The sequence below is a fragment of the Mus musculus genome, chromosome 4, assembly GCF_000001635.26.
Source record: "Mus musculus strain C57BL/6J chromosome 4, GRCm38.p6 C57BL/6J".
Lineage (NCBI taxonomy): Eukaryota > Metazoa > Chordata > Mammalia > Rodentia > Muridae > Mus > Mus musculus.
The window spans coordinates 22,964,316-22,980,401 of NC_000070.6; the positions used below are offsets into that span (position 1 = coordinate 22,964,316).

General features: G+C 37.8%; 1 long non-coding RNA gene across 1 annotated transcript in view; it reads left to right on the forward strand.

Annotated features, from left to right (window-relative positions):
• Gm30886 overlaps positions 1-15,194 on the forward strand; it is a 40,935-nt gene extending 25,741 nt beyond the window's left edge. The window contains exon 3 of the long non-coding RNA XR_390437.1: positions 15,164-15,194. This is a non-coding gene — a long non-coding RNA (predicted gene, 30886). The remainder of the gene's footprint in view (positions 1-15,163) is intronic.
• The last annotated feature ends 892 nt before the right edge of the window (positions 15,195-16,086 follow it).

Sequence of the window (16,086 nt, forward strand, 5' to 3'; positions counted from 1 at the left end):
ATTTGAACTGAATTTCTAAATCTTAAGGGCAACTAAAATCTCATAATAGGTTATAGAAGCAAATGTTGCAATCCCAGTACTTTGGGAAGCTGAGGTATACTGGTGTACTGGCTAGTTTTGTGTCAACATGACACAGCTGGAGTTATCACAGAGAAAGGAGCTTCAGTTGAGAAAATCCCTCCATGAGATCCAACTGTAAGGCATTTTCTCAATTAATGATCAAGGGGGAAAGGCCCCTTGTGGGTGGGACCATCTCTGGGCTGGTAGTCTTGGGTTCTATAAGAGAGCAGGCTGAGCAAGCCAGGGGAAGCAAGCCAGTAAAGAACATCCCTCCATGGCTTCTGCATCAGCTCCTGCTTCCTGACCTGCTTGAGTTCCAGTCCTGACTTCCTTTGGTGATGAACAGCAGTATGGAAGTGTAAGCCGAATAAACCCTTTCCTCCCCAACTGCTTCTTGGTCATGATGTTTGTGCAGGAACAGAAACCCTGACTAAGACAACTGGTTAATGTGGATATTAGGGAATCTTGAGCTACACAGAAAGAACTTGTCCCCAGAACAAAAACAAATGTAAGTCAGTATGGAAAATTTTGCACACCACAGTTACATGGTTGGTCTTATTTTTACTTGACTAACTAATTTGTTCTAAGAAAGCAAAAATCATTTTAAACCTTACACTGTTTTCTCTGTTCAACTCTCCTATATTTAAGTGACCATGTGAAGTATTTTGTTTATAGGTGCATCTTTGTAAGAAAAAGAGAGTCCTCTATGTTTATCTAAGACTGCAGAGACAGGAGAGAGAAAAAGCATGGCCTCTCATTTGACTGCTGAGACAAGTCTGCACAGAGGCCAAGCAATTAGCACAACACAAAGGCAGCCATTTTAGTACCCTGCCAACCTCCATTGTCTCTTGGAGCCCTGCAGTCTTGACAAGGTTTCTCATGGGCCACAGCAACTGTGATTTGGAAAATAAACAACTTACATGCCACATAGCTGGATCTATCTTTGAGGTATCTAGGTGCCTGCACTGATCTTTGGGGCCCAAACTTTGTCACCAGGATGGTGAAAATCCTTGTCTTGTTTCTTGTGACTGAACTGAAATGAAAGAGATAGGCTACAAACTTGGTCTTTTATCAGTGTCATGGGTCTGAGAGCTGAGGACATGGGTGAGAGTGGAGGTAGGGAAGGTTTTAGGCTTGCAGCTGGGAGGAATCTCTAGAAACAGGTTTCCCGGATAAACTAATCCTCAAGAAGTTGAGTTTCCAAGCATCGAGATGAGATGGGTAGCTAAGCTGTGGGATCTTCTGCTCCTAGAATAACATTGAGATTCAATTGCAAAACTTGTTGAAGTCCTACAATGTCATCTTATACTGGTACTGTTCTGGTACCCCCCCCCCAAAAGGGAGGCATAGGTGCACTCCTGGTTTATTTTTGGTGGGGGATGACCGCATGTGATCCAGACATTTTAAAATATTTCCTCTTATACCATATATGCAATGTCACATGGCAGTAGCATCCTTGAGAACAAAGTCCTGCAGGGAAGGGGGATTTACTTTGTTTCTCTTACCATGGAGACATTTTTGAAGAGATTAAAGTAAAGAAGAAGTCTCTATGCAAATGTTCAAAGTAAGGTTATGATTCTCCTTTATAGTAATCCTACCCTGTTACAGATTTATCACAATTATTTCTTTTAGAGTAATCATGTTATTTAACACTCTTCTATTTCTAAGAAATTAGTTCATATTTGGCTAATGAAAATTACCAACTAAAAAGCCTTGCAGTCATTTGTTTTGGAGGATCAGTTCTCCCTTGTGTGATAATTTAAGAATATAGGGTGACTGGCACTCAGTGATTAATGGCACATGGGTCATTTGTAACAAGCTCTATGATGCTGGACAATTATTACTTAGATTAGTGCTGGTCACTGAGTATGATGCTGGTGAGAATTTTAGGCCATTGTATCTTGCATGGGGATGAGGACTATTGATATATTGCACAGATTTTGTCTACATGGAAGTGACTGTAGGGATTTCTTGTTAAGGTTAGGCTGTATCTAGTACAGATTGTCCTACAGCAATGCCATAGATCTCATTGAATGCCATTTTCTAAATAACAGGCCTGATGACTTAGGACCTGATTACATTTTAAATTACTGCCTATCTAATATGTGCATATTAATTTGGACATTCAAATTTCAGTAGTTCTGCATTTCTTTGTTTCTTTATCTCTTCTTCCTTAATAAACATCACAAATGTACTATTCGTTTGAAAGAAAGAAGTCTCAAATTTTTCCCCTTTATAATTAAACTCAAATGATACATTAGATTATTGCCTCCAACAGGATTTATTTTGGTTAATTCTTTGGCAGAAGACAGCTTGGTTATGACAAGTCATGAGGGTTACTTTATGCCTCTTTGTGCTGTGCTGTAGCTGAGTCAGTTATACAAGACATAGGATGGATAAGATAACCCTACACTCAGATACCCCTCACTTTTGAACTCAGAACTGTGAATTATTTTGTTTGTTTGTTTTGTATATCATACTGTTTTGGTTTTCTCTGTGATTTTCTCTGAGCTTCTGGTTTTCAGGGTTCAGAGGGTTTTGCAAGTGGCCATTATTATTCCTAGTAGCAGAACTCAATGCAGTTATTTTTTTTAAGGCATGAAGTCATCATCCTAAATGGTACAGGAAAACAACTATCAGGACCATGACTTCCATCAGCTCCTGCCAGTGTCTGCATGATGGTGACATCTATGATAAGGTTTCCCTTCAGCTTTTTTCAGTTGTTTAGTTTACATTGAAGCAGAGCAATGAGAGCATGGGTAACTCAGTTGGGGCTCCCTTAAACAACTGGGTTGTTCTAAGCAATACTCTAAGTAAACACTGGAAAATAGCACAAAGTACTACTGATATCTAAGTACGCAGTTCCTCACCCGAGGCCCCTTTCTAGACACTGTCATATTCCTACCTATTCCTGGCATTAGTGGAGCTCTGGCAAGTTCTAAAACAGTGTGTCACTCTTGCTGTGTCGCTGTACCAAGTGAATTCAGAAAAGGGACTTTAGTAAAAGGGGTGCTGGAAAGGGTCTAGACAAGCCCTCAAGGAACTATCTTAGTCAAGCACTTCACAAATATATGGGACAGAAAAGGCCTTGCCAGCGCATCTGAACAGAACTTCCTAGTTTGTGGGAGATCCTGAAGGGTTTGATCTGCCATTATTCACACTCTTCTCCCCATTGACCATTTTACTTTGATGTGTCAAAAAGAGGCAAAGAATAAGGTTTAAAAATGAACATTTTCAATGAGATAATCACTTAGTCATTGTCTCTAGTAGCCCTGTAAATTGTCTTATGAGAAGACTGAGCATGTACATTAACAGTGTTATAACATCTTGAACGGCCACCAACACACAGAGATAGCTTCTGTTTTTGCTAAGGCTCATTCTCTACTGTGATCAGAAGACTAGGCAGCAGACCCAGGGAGCCTTCAGTAGTTTCCATACATGCTGATGAGTGTTTACGTTTGTCTCATGCCATCATGAACACTGTAATTAAACATAAACAGAAATAATTCTGATCACAGTTCTGAGTATAATTTGTATTCAAAAATTATACAGTAAAATATAATGATATATCTTTATCTAACAAAATAAACCAAACCAAATAAAACAAAACACTATCTCCCTAAATAGATATGTTTGGCTTTCTTTGAAAAAAAAATCAATTGAAAATTGTAGTGTTTGGCATGTTAACTGTCAAGAAGAAATGTTATAGAAAAAATATAGAAAATTAAGTAGCTTCATGGAGATTTAGTTTAACTTTTCAGAGGCTTTGCAAATAAGATGATTACCCAGTTGTAATGTTAGCTTTGCCACTGTTATAATTGAACAAATGAAATCTTTTCTTCCCTTCTCCTTCTGTGTTTGTGTGTACAGCGTAGCATGTGCCATCTCTGCATCACATCTGCCTTCCAAATGACAAATGCTTTGAAAAAAATCTTCCAGAGTATCATTTTGCTTTAATTGTTGTTCTGACAATCAAAGAAACAGGTGCTTTAGTAAAGAATTTTTTGTTCCTTTGTATGTAAAGTTATATGTAGGATCTCAGGCCATCGAAAGTAATCAATGAATCTGTAGGCAATTAAATATTTGATGCTGAGTTTTCCTTGAAAGCGTTTACAAATATTAGAGAAACAGCTCATTCAGACATTAGCATCTAAGGATCATTTTTGTGATTCAGTTGTGGACATTTCAAAGTTACATTTAAAACAGTTCTGAGTTCAACTCAGATAAAATTCTCAAATGCCATTGATCTGTTCCTTGCCAAACCACTTGTCTTCCTCTCTAAGGAAGAATAGTCAGGATGGCAATTCCTGTTGGCATTATTATTTTTGTTTGTTTTTATTTTGTTTTATTTTTGCATCCACATGCAGTCTTACTAGAATTAGTTTTTGATCCACAAAAATAAAACAAAACTAGGTGATTGGAAAAAAGCTAGGTGATTGGATTAAGAAATAGTTGTTTCTTCTTACCTAAAACATGAACAAGGGGAAGTGTAGTCAGAATTAGTTACTAGATAGCAACACTAGAGATCATAGCTTTACTAGAACTATGTATGTTTTGGAGGGCACTGGGAATGAAGCTCCAAGCTCCAATGAAGCTCCATTATTAAGTTCAATTTATAGTGGCTGTCAGCTCTCTTGTGGCTTTGTCCTCAGGGGTACCATATCCTTTCAGCCCTATCTAGTAGTCAGGATGCTGTGTTTGAGAAGCTTACCGGCAACACTTGTGTAACTCTTATGATGTCTACCCTTTATGAACCTAAAGGCAGCTCTATGGATTGCTTTATTCATGGAAGGGATACTATACTACCATCTATATAGTTTCAAGATAGCTGCACACACAAACTACGAGCTTAATTTTTAGAGTATGTATGGAAGTAGGCATTGTATACTTAGAAAGAATGATATAAAATCCTCGAATCTGTGTGCAGAGAGATCTTTGGCATTACTCTACAAAAGATGGATTCATAAACATAATGTCTGGAAAGAAAAGCAAAGAATAAAATGTCTCTGTGCAACAATGCTCTTTGAAATAATGTGTTCATTTCATCTGTAGAGTTCTGTCCAAAAAGTGCCTGCAACTTTCAGAGACAGGGGCAGCAAATAACACAGTGCACTTATCTGTTGCATTGAACATTTGTGTGTGCAAGTGGCTGTCCTTGATGTTATAAATATACTCTAGACTTTAAAAGTTCAGGTTTCCTAAAAGTTGACCTATAACTAGACTTTTAAAGTCACCAAAACAAAATCTGTAATTTATTTTCTCATTACTTTTTTATGAGGTCTTACAGCCACTGTAATTCCTTCTGTGCTTTGAGATTTACAGGTTAGGTCCTGTAAAAGGGCACTTGTGTGACCCTTTAGGCCAGCACTCTGTAGCTTGTCTTTGTATTTCTTGCCTGGAAAAATTAATGAAGGCATATTTACAGGATAGTGTCCTTTAATATTCAATGACTTGAGTACAGAAGTTTGAATGATTGTACCTTTGTTGTTATAGAATTCAGACATTAAATCAAGTGGACTGAGATCTAAAAGCGTTAGTAAAGCTTGTTGTCCTGTGTGTTGGACTTTAAATAGAATTAGAATACTGATATGGTTCCATTTGGGATTTATCAAAACTGTGGTGTCTTACTTTAAATAATACTCATTTGCAGTAGTATTCAAAAATTGAATGCACCTGAGTGCTTATGTGACTCCAGGAACACGCTTGTTTGAAGAGGAGAGACTTCAGCTTCAGGGTCCAAAGCTGTTTAACAGAAGAAGGTGCCAGAGAGGCCAGCGTTTTACCTACCTGCAAGAAGAAATTTAAATGGCTCTATACTGCAAGTGCCTTTTAGATTTTTAAAAGCAGTCTTAGCTAAGAAATACACAACATTCAGAACAGATATTTTTTATGGTTTACCTTCTCATTTACTACATAATAGAAATAACATTTCTTAACAGTATATATGTATATATATATGTATGTATACACACACACACATACACACTGAATAGTGTTTTTTTTCCTTTAAATAATCCTTTAAACAACGACCATAATTTTTGGACCTTAGAATAAAATATTACCTTTTTATTCCATGATAATAATGACTGTATGATAATAGATACACTTATAAAGAGAGAAAAGAAAGAAACCCCAAACAAACCACACCATCCAGTTTCAGCCAAGCTGCCAAATCCTATTACAGATTCAATCCTATTAAAACGTTCCCAGGTTTAAGCCTGCTTTGGAGTTTTTCATAGGAGTGCATGACCCCTACCCAAACCCCTACATGTGTGGTCAGGGACCTCAGGATAATCGTAAACTGCCTGGACTCCCATTAATCTCGCACAGTCAGATATTAGTGCTTGTAAATCAGCACCCAAACAAGGACAATGGTTAAAGCCATCAATAGTCTTTTAATGAGGCAGATCAAAAACAAACGAAAGCAGCAGGACTCGAGGATTTGCCAAGGAGGGGAAGGGAAGGCCATAAGCTTTGTCTGATTTCTTACAGAAAAGGGTAGATGGATTTAGTCCAGGTCCTCTCTCAAAACTACTGCACCCACTGTTAAAGAAAATATCAAACAAGATTATTTCAAGAAATTCCCTTCATTTTCTTTGTTAGAGACATAGCAGCTGGCACTTTATCTTCTTTTCTTTTTATAGTCCTACACAAACATATATCGACATATGTACATTAAGGTGCACATATTTAAAAGAGAAGGCCATTGCAAATAATAACTGAAAGAATACACACTAGGCAATGGCCAGTTACACTTTGTCAAGAATTTTAATTACTTATCAGCATACTTGCAGGCATTTTATGTGCTTTTGAAATTCCCACAAATGTCTCTTGGCCACTAGAAAAGGGTGGAGGAAATATCTCATTTTGTAATTCCTTCTTTTAAAGAAGGAGAAAAATAAAGCTAGATAGGATTTATTATGTAGCACGCATGTGCAGCAGCATTATAATGGTTGCCAAGCAACCTAAAGGAGCCATATCATAGTCAGGGAGTGGGGGGAGCAAATGAGTGAACAGATGCATGGGATTAAATAGAGAAGAGGGAGACAGGAGTCAGCCCTGAAATGAGCTCACCTTGGCAAGATACTTTCTCATGGTGATTTGCTCTTATTCGAGAACATCTATCTGGAAACCTTTTATTTTGAGGGGTGGGTAGGGGGCAGTGGGACTTTTTGCTACCTTTTTAGTTCATCATTTAAGTAAAAGGCTCAAAAATAAGTTTGAAATACTTATAAAATTCGCTGCTGGCAATTACATTTTTTTTTTACAAGACAGTACTTTAAGGAGCAAAGGAACAAATACTTGTTACTAATATCACCAAAGAAAAATGTCTATATTAAAGACAACATTTTGTTAAAGCTGCTCAAACTATGTTCGTTTAAAGTTGACAACTGCAGCTCTCACACTATTAGATTAAAGCACCACTACACACACACACTACACACACACACACACACACACACAATTTACTTGACAATGCAACAAACACAAACATACATGCATACATACACTTAAATTTATGTACATACATGCATGCATGCATACAAGTATACAAACATACATATACATTACAGGAACCTATGGTTCAAAATAAAATATTTCCTTTTTTATATCATATAATAGATGCTTCATATAGACGTGAAACCTTTATTTTTGGAGAGATATAAACTGATGCTTATGGTACCCCTAAGACAGCTTTTGCTGACTTAAAGAGGTCTGCCCCGTTAGAAGCATTTACTAATTCTATGTGTAATTGTATGGATGCATGTGCAACATGTGTGCACTTGGTAGCCATGACAGAAAAGGCAATAGATCTCCTGAAACTGCACTTACAGGTAGTTGTGAGCTGCCATGTGGGTTAAATCAACTCAGTTTCTCAGCATGAGTGGCAAGTGCTTTTAACTGTTGAAACATCTCTCCAAGCTTAGTATCCACACATAATTGTATCCAAGCAGTTTGTCCATATGAAATAGAAAAAGTGATAATGTTATGCATTAGGTAGAAAATATGCATCGGTAATCCAATCACATACAGAGCTAGACCTCTATGTTGAATCCTTGGAGCCAGACTGATATCCCTACAACCCTAGCCTGAATCGGGAGGGGCACAAAGAATAAGCTATTTTAGAGCTCACCTAAGTTCCTTAAGAAATGAAGAAGGCATGAAATTAATAATGAAAGTATTACTACCAAGTAGAGGGCATTGGACGAGAGAACGACTGCTTGTGGAGACTACAGTTAGGAACTATTGGCCCCTTACAACTATCCACTAAAGGTGAATGAACAGTCTCCACAACTCCAAGACACCAATGAGAGCACAATTCTCACAGCTAAGGATTTTAGTACTTTCTGCCTTCCAGCAGCAAGACCTTGACTCAACTCAGGTTGAATTTGGGATTTTTCTTTTCGATCTATGTGATGAAATTGCAGCTCCTTCGTTTTTAACCAAGAGCTGGTACTGGGGTTGAATTTTAATCATAGATTGACATTAAGCTACTGGGGAATTATACTGTGTCTGCTAATGAGCACTCCACCTCCCCTGCCTGAATGAGATCACCTTACATTCACTGCCACCGAGGCAAACATTTTGAGCTGAGTGCTCAGAAGAGGCTGGGGTACAAATGCTACGTAATTCATTATCCTGGGAAACAGGATTTCAAAGCCTCATAGTGTGAGGTGCTCTCAAGTATTTCCAAGACACAAGAGTGCACCACAGCCTCGGTGATGTGACTGTTTATAGCAAACTGACTCCACTTGTTCCCTTCCACAGTCAACATGTCGTCAACTGTTTTATTATAACACCCTTCTACAGTCTGGTTTCAGCAACGCAGTCCTCGAAGAAGCTAAAGGAACAAAGCACTCGTTTCTGTATGCTCTCTCTCTTCTGTAGAGAGCTGTGTGAGTAAAAGCAGATGATCTTGGACATTCTTAAATGTTATTTTCTGCACTTACTTATAAGGTCTTAAAAACCTGGTCAATTTACAGCTTAAACAACAGATTTAGTTTCTACCCCAGCACACCTCCTCCAACCTCACTCTTGTCAATAACCAAAAGGTGGCAGTGTCTTACCCATCATTCCTTAGGAAGCATGGGTGGACTTAGTTTTGTATCACTACTTTCAAGTGAGTTGTTATTTTCGCTGGGACCAAATGTGGATTGATGGTCCTGTGGCATTTATTAACAGCGGCAACAAGGAAAAACGCAATTTCAAAAAGCTCAGAAGATTAATTATTCAAATTGCCATGTAAAGCATCAGAATTCCTCTTTGATGAGGAAATTCACACCAGTCAAAACTGCAGTCACTCCACAGAGCAATCAAGCTCTGCAAGTCGTACCAGCATCCAAATACAGTGTTCCTCCAGACACTCCGCTTTCCTGGCTATGGGCCACAAAAGGGAGTCAGGACACTTGAGCATACAGATTAAGTCTAACGGGGAAAAAAATAAAAAGATACTAATGAACACATCTGACAAAGTTTTCACCACCCCAGAAGCCAAGACATGCCTCTTATTTCCTTCCAAAGCCTGTCCTAATAACAAGGGCAAGGCTATACTTCTGAAAGAGAGGTTGCCAATCTCTTTCACACCTGGCATTTGGAAATAGAGCAGCTTTTTATCCACAAGGACTTAGGGACACTGTTTCCCAAGATGCTGTTCAAAGCCCACTCTAAGCAATTGTCTCAATGATTTGATTCCCATCAAGACCAACGACCTCATTTTTTTAAAAAAAAATCTCATTTTGAAAAACAAGAGGGCATAGACAGCTTTGCCACAGTTGCAAGCAATAGGAATTTAGTCTTGTTTTTCTCATAAGCAGAGTTGAATTCTACAGCAGTAAATGGGGAAAGCTTCCTGCCCACTTAGCCTTTCCTTACATTGCTGATCATTGTAATCAAGATACAATGATAGGTTTCCTCCATCTTAATTACTAGGGTTTCCAACTTTCATGAAATGAGGTCATAAAATAAATTACATTTATTTTAAAGCAGATTCACATTCAAAAATAGGTAAAGGTGGTTAACAGCCACAGTGTTTGCTTAAAAATCAATTGTGTGTAGTTACTTTTACTTTCAATGTAGCTTCTGTGTGTAAGAAGGATTTTTTTCTTTCTGTATTTGCATGGTACTTAAGAACTTATTCCCCATTCTCATCTTTTTACTTAAAGGCCACTGTTGAGGTGAGGCCAAGGAATGCATTTCACATATATTATTGGGCACCACTAAATAAAGTGATGAGTGCTCATTACATAGATCTGTAGAACAAGTATTTTTATTGACTATATAGTTTAAATACATATAATTAACTATTGAATTCAGGTGAATTCAAATTTAAGAAAAATTTGAGATATTTGGTAGAGAATTATAATTTAAAATTCAAATTATTAGTGTTAAAATGATTGAACTTATTTGTAAATAAACTTGAAGTTGAAAGACAAGGCATGCAGTGTGCTTTTGACAACAAAGTTAAGCAATGGTTTATCCATGATTAGATTTCAGTGTTGTAACGTTCAGCTATGGCATAGGAAAGCTAAAATCTCATCAGAGGACATCCTTATCTATAAATTGGTGTTACAAATAGCTGTCCCATAGAACACTGCAGAAGAGTAGAAATAGCAGTGAAGATCCTGTTCAACATGTTTAGTACAGTAGTTGCAGAATACTACACATGGAACATAACAGTTTCAGGCGTTATTAGGTCAGCTGGTGTGTCTGAAGACAGCTCTAATTGTGCTCATATACATAAAATAAACAAATAAATCCTAAAAAAGAATATGTTTTGTGTGAAAAATTACAGACAGTCTGAGGACAATGAATGGGAATCACAATGAGGTTTCAAGTCCATGACTGACCCCAACACAGATACCTGAATGAGTTTATCCCTATCATGACTTTGTGCATATTTGCTTCTATTAAATTACCATTCACAAATGATTGTACTATAACACTCCACATTCCCAATTTATCAGAAAGTCTTGTCACTAACTCCAACTTTATTTTGCAATTGCTCATGTTTCTTTGAGCATCTTTTATAAGACTCAATCAACTTTTGCCTGTTAATACAAAAACTTTTCATTTAGTACCCCGAATTCTATTCTTGGATCATTATAATCTACTCTATTCTCAGCAATCTCTATGTCTCTGATATTAATTTGTTTGTCTATTAAATGTGTCAAGCAAGTTCTGTTTTTTGGACTTGAAAATATTATTTCTTTACCCATTTTTCCATTTATTTATTTGAAAGAGAGAGGGGTAGAAAGAGGGAGAGAGGGATCGAAGAAGAGGAAGATAAAGATGAAGGGAGGGCAAGAGAGAGACAGAGAGAGAAAGAGAGACAGAGAGAGACAGAGAGAGAAAAAGAGAGAGAAAGAGAGAGACAGAGAGAGAAAAAGAGAGAGAGAAGAGAGAGGGGGGACAAGCATATATAACCATGTGTATGTTGTTCTTTGCTTTTGAAGGGCAGGGGATAACTGTACAGTGTAAGTTCTCTCCTGCCACCTGGTAGGATCTAGGTTCTGAACTCAGGTCACCTGTCCTTCTTCTCTACCTCCTGAGTTATCCCTCAAGCCTTTATAGTCTTTGTGAAAACTCTTCCTTCTGCCTACTACACTTTTCCCCTCAAATTTGTCTCCTGCAACATATCTTCAATATCATCCTTCAGTCTATCTCCCATTTAACATCATCCTCTCTTTTCTGCATATCAGAAATAAAGTTACTTTCTATCACATTATCATTATTGTCGGAAAACTGAGAACCCTTTGCCATGTTTTTTTCCTGATATATTTTGAATGGTAACTGTCTGCCTGAGCAGAATGTAAGCTGTTTGAGAGTAGAAACATTTGTACTGTTTATCATAATTTTCTCAGAGCCTAGAGCAGTATCTAGCACATAATAGAAGGCTCACAGATATCACTAAATAACAATAGTTGCTGATGGCTCTGCATTCCCAGATCTGGCATTAGGTACTCCAGCTCTTCCTTCATTGATTTACAAGTATAAAGCATAAAATGGTGATGCAAAAGAAATCTAGATATTTAGAAATAAAATAATGTCTTGTTGTAATGATTCTGAAAAGTTTCTTGAAGGATACATCTGTGCTGAAGCTGAGAGGGTAACAAAAAAAAAAGATAATTTCAGGCAATGAGGATTATGTGAGAGAAAGTTTCAAATAAAGTGATTTAATCGATTTCTACAAATAACAATGGTTATTTACTAAGGTAAACTGGACTACATGGAGGAGTACATGGAGTACAATATAGCTTAAAGATGGCAGAGAAGTTTGTCTTAGTTACTTTTCTGTCACTATAAAGAGGCACCTTGACCTAGGTACTTTATAAAAGGAAGGATTTGATTGGGGGCTTTATTACTGTTTTAGAGTTAGTCCATAAGCCTTATGGTGCGGAGCATAGCAGAAGGCAGGCAGGCAGGCAGTCAGGTGGGCAGGCATGGAGGTAGAGCAATTGCTAAGAGTTTATATCTAATCCATAAGCAGAAGGCAGAAGAATAGAGAAGGTCTGGTGTGGGCTTTTGAAACATCAAGGCCTCTGACACATGTTTCAAACTTCTTCTAATAAGGTCATATATCTTAATCCTTCATCTAATTTGAAATGAAATATTAAGCAGGGTGTGGTGACGCACGCCTTTAATCCCAGCACTCGGGAGGCAGAGGCAGGCAGATTTCTGAGTTCAAGGCCAGCTTGGTCTACAAAGTGAGTTCCAAGACAGCCAGGGCTATACAGAGAAACCCTGTCTATTGGGGTAGGGGACATTCATATTCAATCTACTTCAAGGGTGCAGACTGGAATTACTAATTCTAATCCAGGAAAGGGATTATAAAGTATGTATGCATTCAATAACTAATTAAAAGAGAGTAGTGGGTCCATACCTCTGTTATAAAAAGTGTAGACAACAGGGAGGGAGAAGAGAGAGGGAGAGAGAGAGAGAGAGAGAGAGAGAGAGAGAGAGAGAGAGACACACACACACACACACACACAGAGAGAGAGAGAGAGAGAGAGAGAGAGAGAGAGAGATTCTTATTGTCAGACATTCAGAGAAAATCTCATTTAAGTTCCAAAGGATAGGTAATTGAAAGAATGGAGGATATGTCAAGAACAGTGAAGGCAGAAGATAGTGATGAGATTCATTTTAATTTCAGAAAGGAGGGTTTAATTTGTAACACACCTGGAAGTATTGTATTCTACACATCAAGATATGTATAACTCAAATTGTTTTGGTAGGTAAAGTGGATTTGGAGTCTTTATAAACTTTTCCTTAGGTCAAGTGTGTCAGGGGACTTTCTGTTTGGAGGTCATAGCTGAAGGGAGTCTTAGAACAAAGGCATGAAAGGCAGCACACATTTCCTTGTCAAACATTTTCAGAATCATGAAATCATGTGTGTGCTTCTTTTGATTTTATACTCTGCATCAGACCTGGGAATAATATCTCTGATGCTTTGAGTCTGCACTGTCTTATATGGCGGTCCCTATCACACACTGAGTATTTGAAAGATAATTAGTTCAAATTAAAATGTGGTGGAAAAGATAGAACCTTAGATTTTGAAGTTTACTTATAAAAAGTTACATTTCAAATATTGGGTTAAATAAAAGAATGCTCAAATTAAGTTTATCTACCCTAGACTTGCTTCTGTCCTATGTAAACTTTATACGTAGAAGGCATATCCAAGAATTTGATTAGAGATGGTGCTATTAAAGAAAAAAAATTACAGTTAAGTGAGGTCATTAAAGTGGAGTGTTAACCAATACAGCTGGTGTCTTTTTTACGAAGCAAGACTTGAAGAATCTTGCATAGACAAAAGACCATATGAAGACCACCATCATGATGGTAACCATACACAGACTGGTGGGAGAGGCCTCAGCAGAATTGATACAGCAAGCACTTTGATCTTGAGTTCCTGTCTCTAGGACGGTCTGTTGGATTTTATTATGCTGTCTGTGAATATTAGTATAAACACCTTTTAATTTCATAAAACCTGGCTACCAATACATTTAAGTGCTCACTATAGTGTACATCTAAGGCTTATGGATTAATTCCATGAGATCTCACTGTTTGTACGTCTAGACCTAATGTGAAAGTGGTTGCCTAGGGGCCATAATGAGTTCACGAAGAGAAGAGAAACAGAATGGTGCTGGTTTTGCCTATGGAAAGATGTGGCAGCTAGTTTTATAATTTCTGGGATGTCTTCTCCATAACCCAGGAAATCTTAATTAACTTGCTTTCTCTTCTTTCTACTGGAGTTGTGTTCCAAAGTATCTATTACAGACTTTTCGCTGCACTAAACTATAGTGACTTTAAGGAATTATTTGAAATAACGCTAAGCCAGGTTAAGATATATTTATTTAGTGAGATTTGTGACTATAGACCACAATCCAATCTGTAAACAGTGTGGTGATGAAGATGTGACTAAGAGATTTACCAGAATGTGAGATTTGAATAGCTAGAAGCAGTTTGATAACTTTGCTACCTGAAAAAAATAGAAGGAAGGAAGTTCTGGAAGGACTGTGGAAGTAGATTCAAAAGAGAATTTGATTTAGTTTCTCTTTCCCTAGGTTTTAGGGAATAGAATGAATTATACTTATGAGAACAGCACTATAACATTGTCTTGTTTTCCATTCCTCTTGTAACCAACTCTTAGGCTTGCCTTGATTTTGTAATATGCATCTTACTATACATCCCGCTTTTGTGCTGTGATGGTTTCTAAAGTAGATGGGCCTTTGGATAAATTAGTTTCTGACAAGTGGTAAAGGTATAATTCTTGCAATATCTCAATTTACAGGAAGCTTTCCAGTTTTGGAGATAGCCCACTCACTCATGCCTGAAACCATCACTCAGCAATTTATGCTTAGAATCTCTTGAAAGCAGAAGTTAAATATGGACCACCACGACAAAAGTAACTTGGGTGTTGTTTTAGTTAGGGTTTTACTGCTGTGAACAGACACCATGACCAAGGCAAGTCTTATAAAAACAACATTTAATTGGAGCTGGCTTACAGGTTCAGAGGTTCAGTCCATTATCTTCAAGGTGGGAGAATGGCAGTATCCAGGTAGGCATGGCGCAGGCAGAGCTGAGAGTTCTATGTCTTCATCCACAGGCTGCTAGTGGAAGACTACACCCACAGTGACACACCTATTCCAGCAAGGCCACAACTCCAGATGGTGCCACTCCCTGGTCCAAGGATATACAAACCATCACAGGTGATAAAAGATGTATTTGGCATACATGGGAGCAGTTCACGGATGGAACATGACGCAGAAATTTAAAGCAGAAAACTAGGCAGGATCTGAAACCGAATTCATGGAAGATGCTGCTTACTGGCTTGCTTCTTGCTCAATTTGTTTTCTTATACAGCCTGCAACCATCTGCCCAGTGATGGCACTGTCCATGGTGGGCTGTGTTCTTTTATTTGAATCATCTATAGGACAGAATGATGGGGACTTTTTTTGTTGTTGTTGTTTGTTTTTCGAGACAGGGTTTCTCTGTAAATAGCCCTGGGTGTCCTGGAACTCACTTTGTAGACCAGGCTGGCCTTGAACTCAGAAATCCACCTGCCTCTGCCTCCAGAGTGCTGAGATTAAAGGTGTGTGTCACCACCACCCGGCAGGGGACACTTTTTTTTTAAAACATATTTCTCTCTGCTGTCTGTTTCCCTTCAGTCCACTCCTTCCATCTCCCTGCCACACACATTCTTTTAAATTGAAGTTTCTTCTTAGATGACTCTCCTTTGTGTTCATCTACCAAAAATGGAACACAATATTTAATTATTAATACTCATGAATATAAATATAATTAATTATATTTGATGTTTTATTCACATTACTTTCCCTCTGTTAAAAAAATGGAAAGGTTTTCTTGTTTCATATTTTTTCTATTAGTTCTCAAAAGTCATGCATTAAATGGTAGGCCTGAAAAGGCAGGGATCCTAACTTGTTGGCAGTCTGTGGAAAGTTAGCTCTCTATGAGTGGCACTTGAGTAGACTTTTGTAGACTGAGTCCTCACACGTCTTCAGAAGAAAC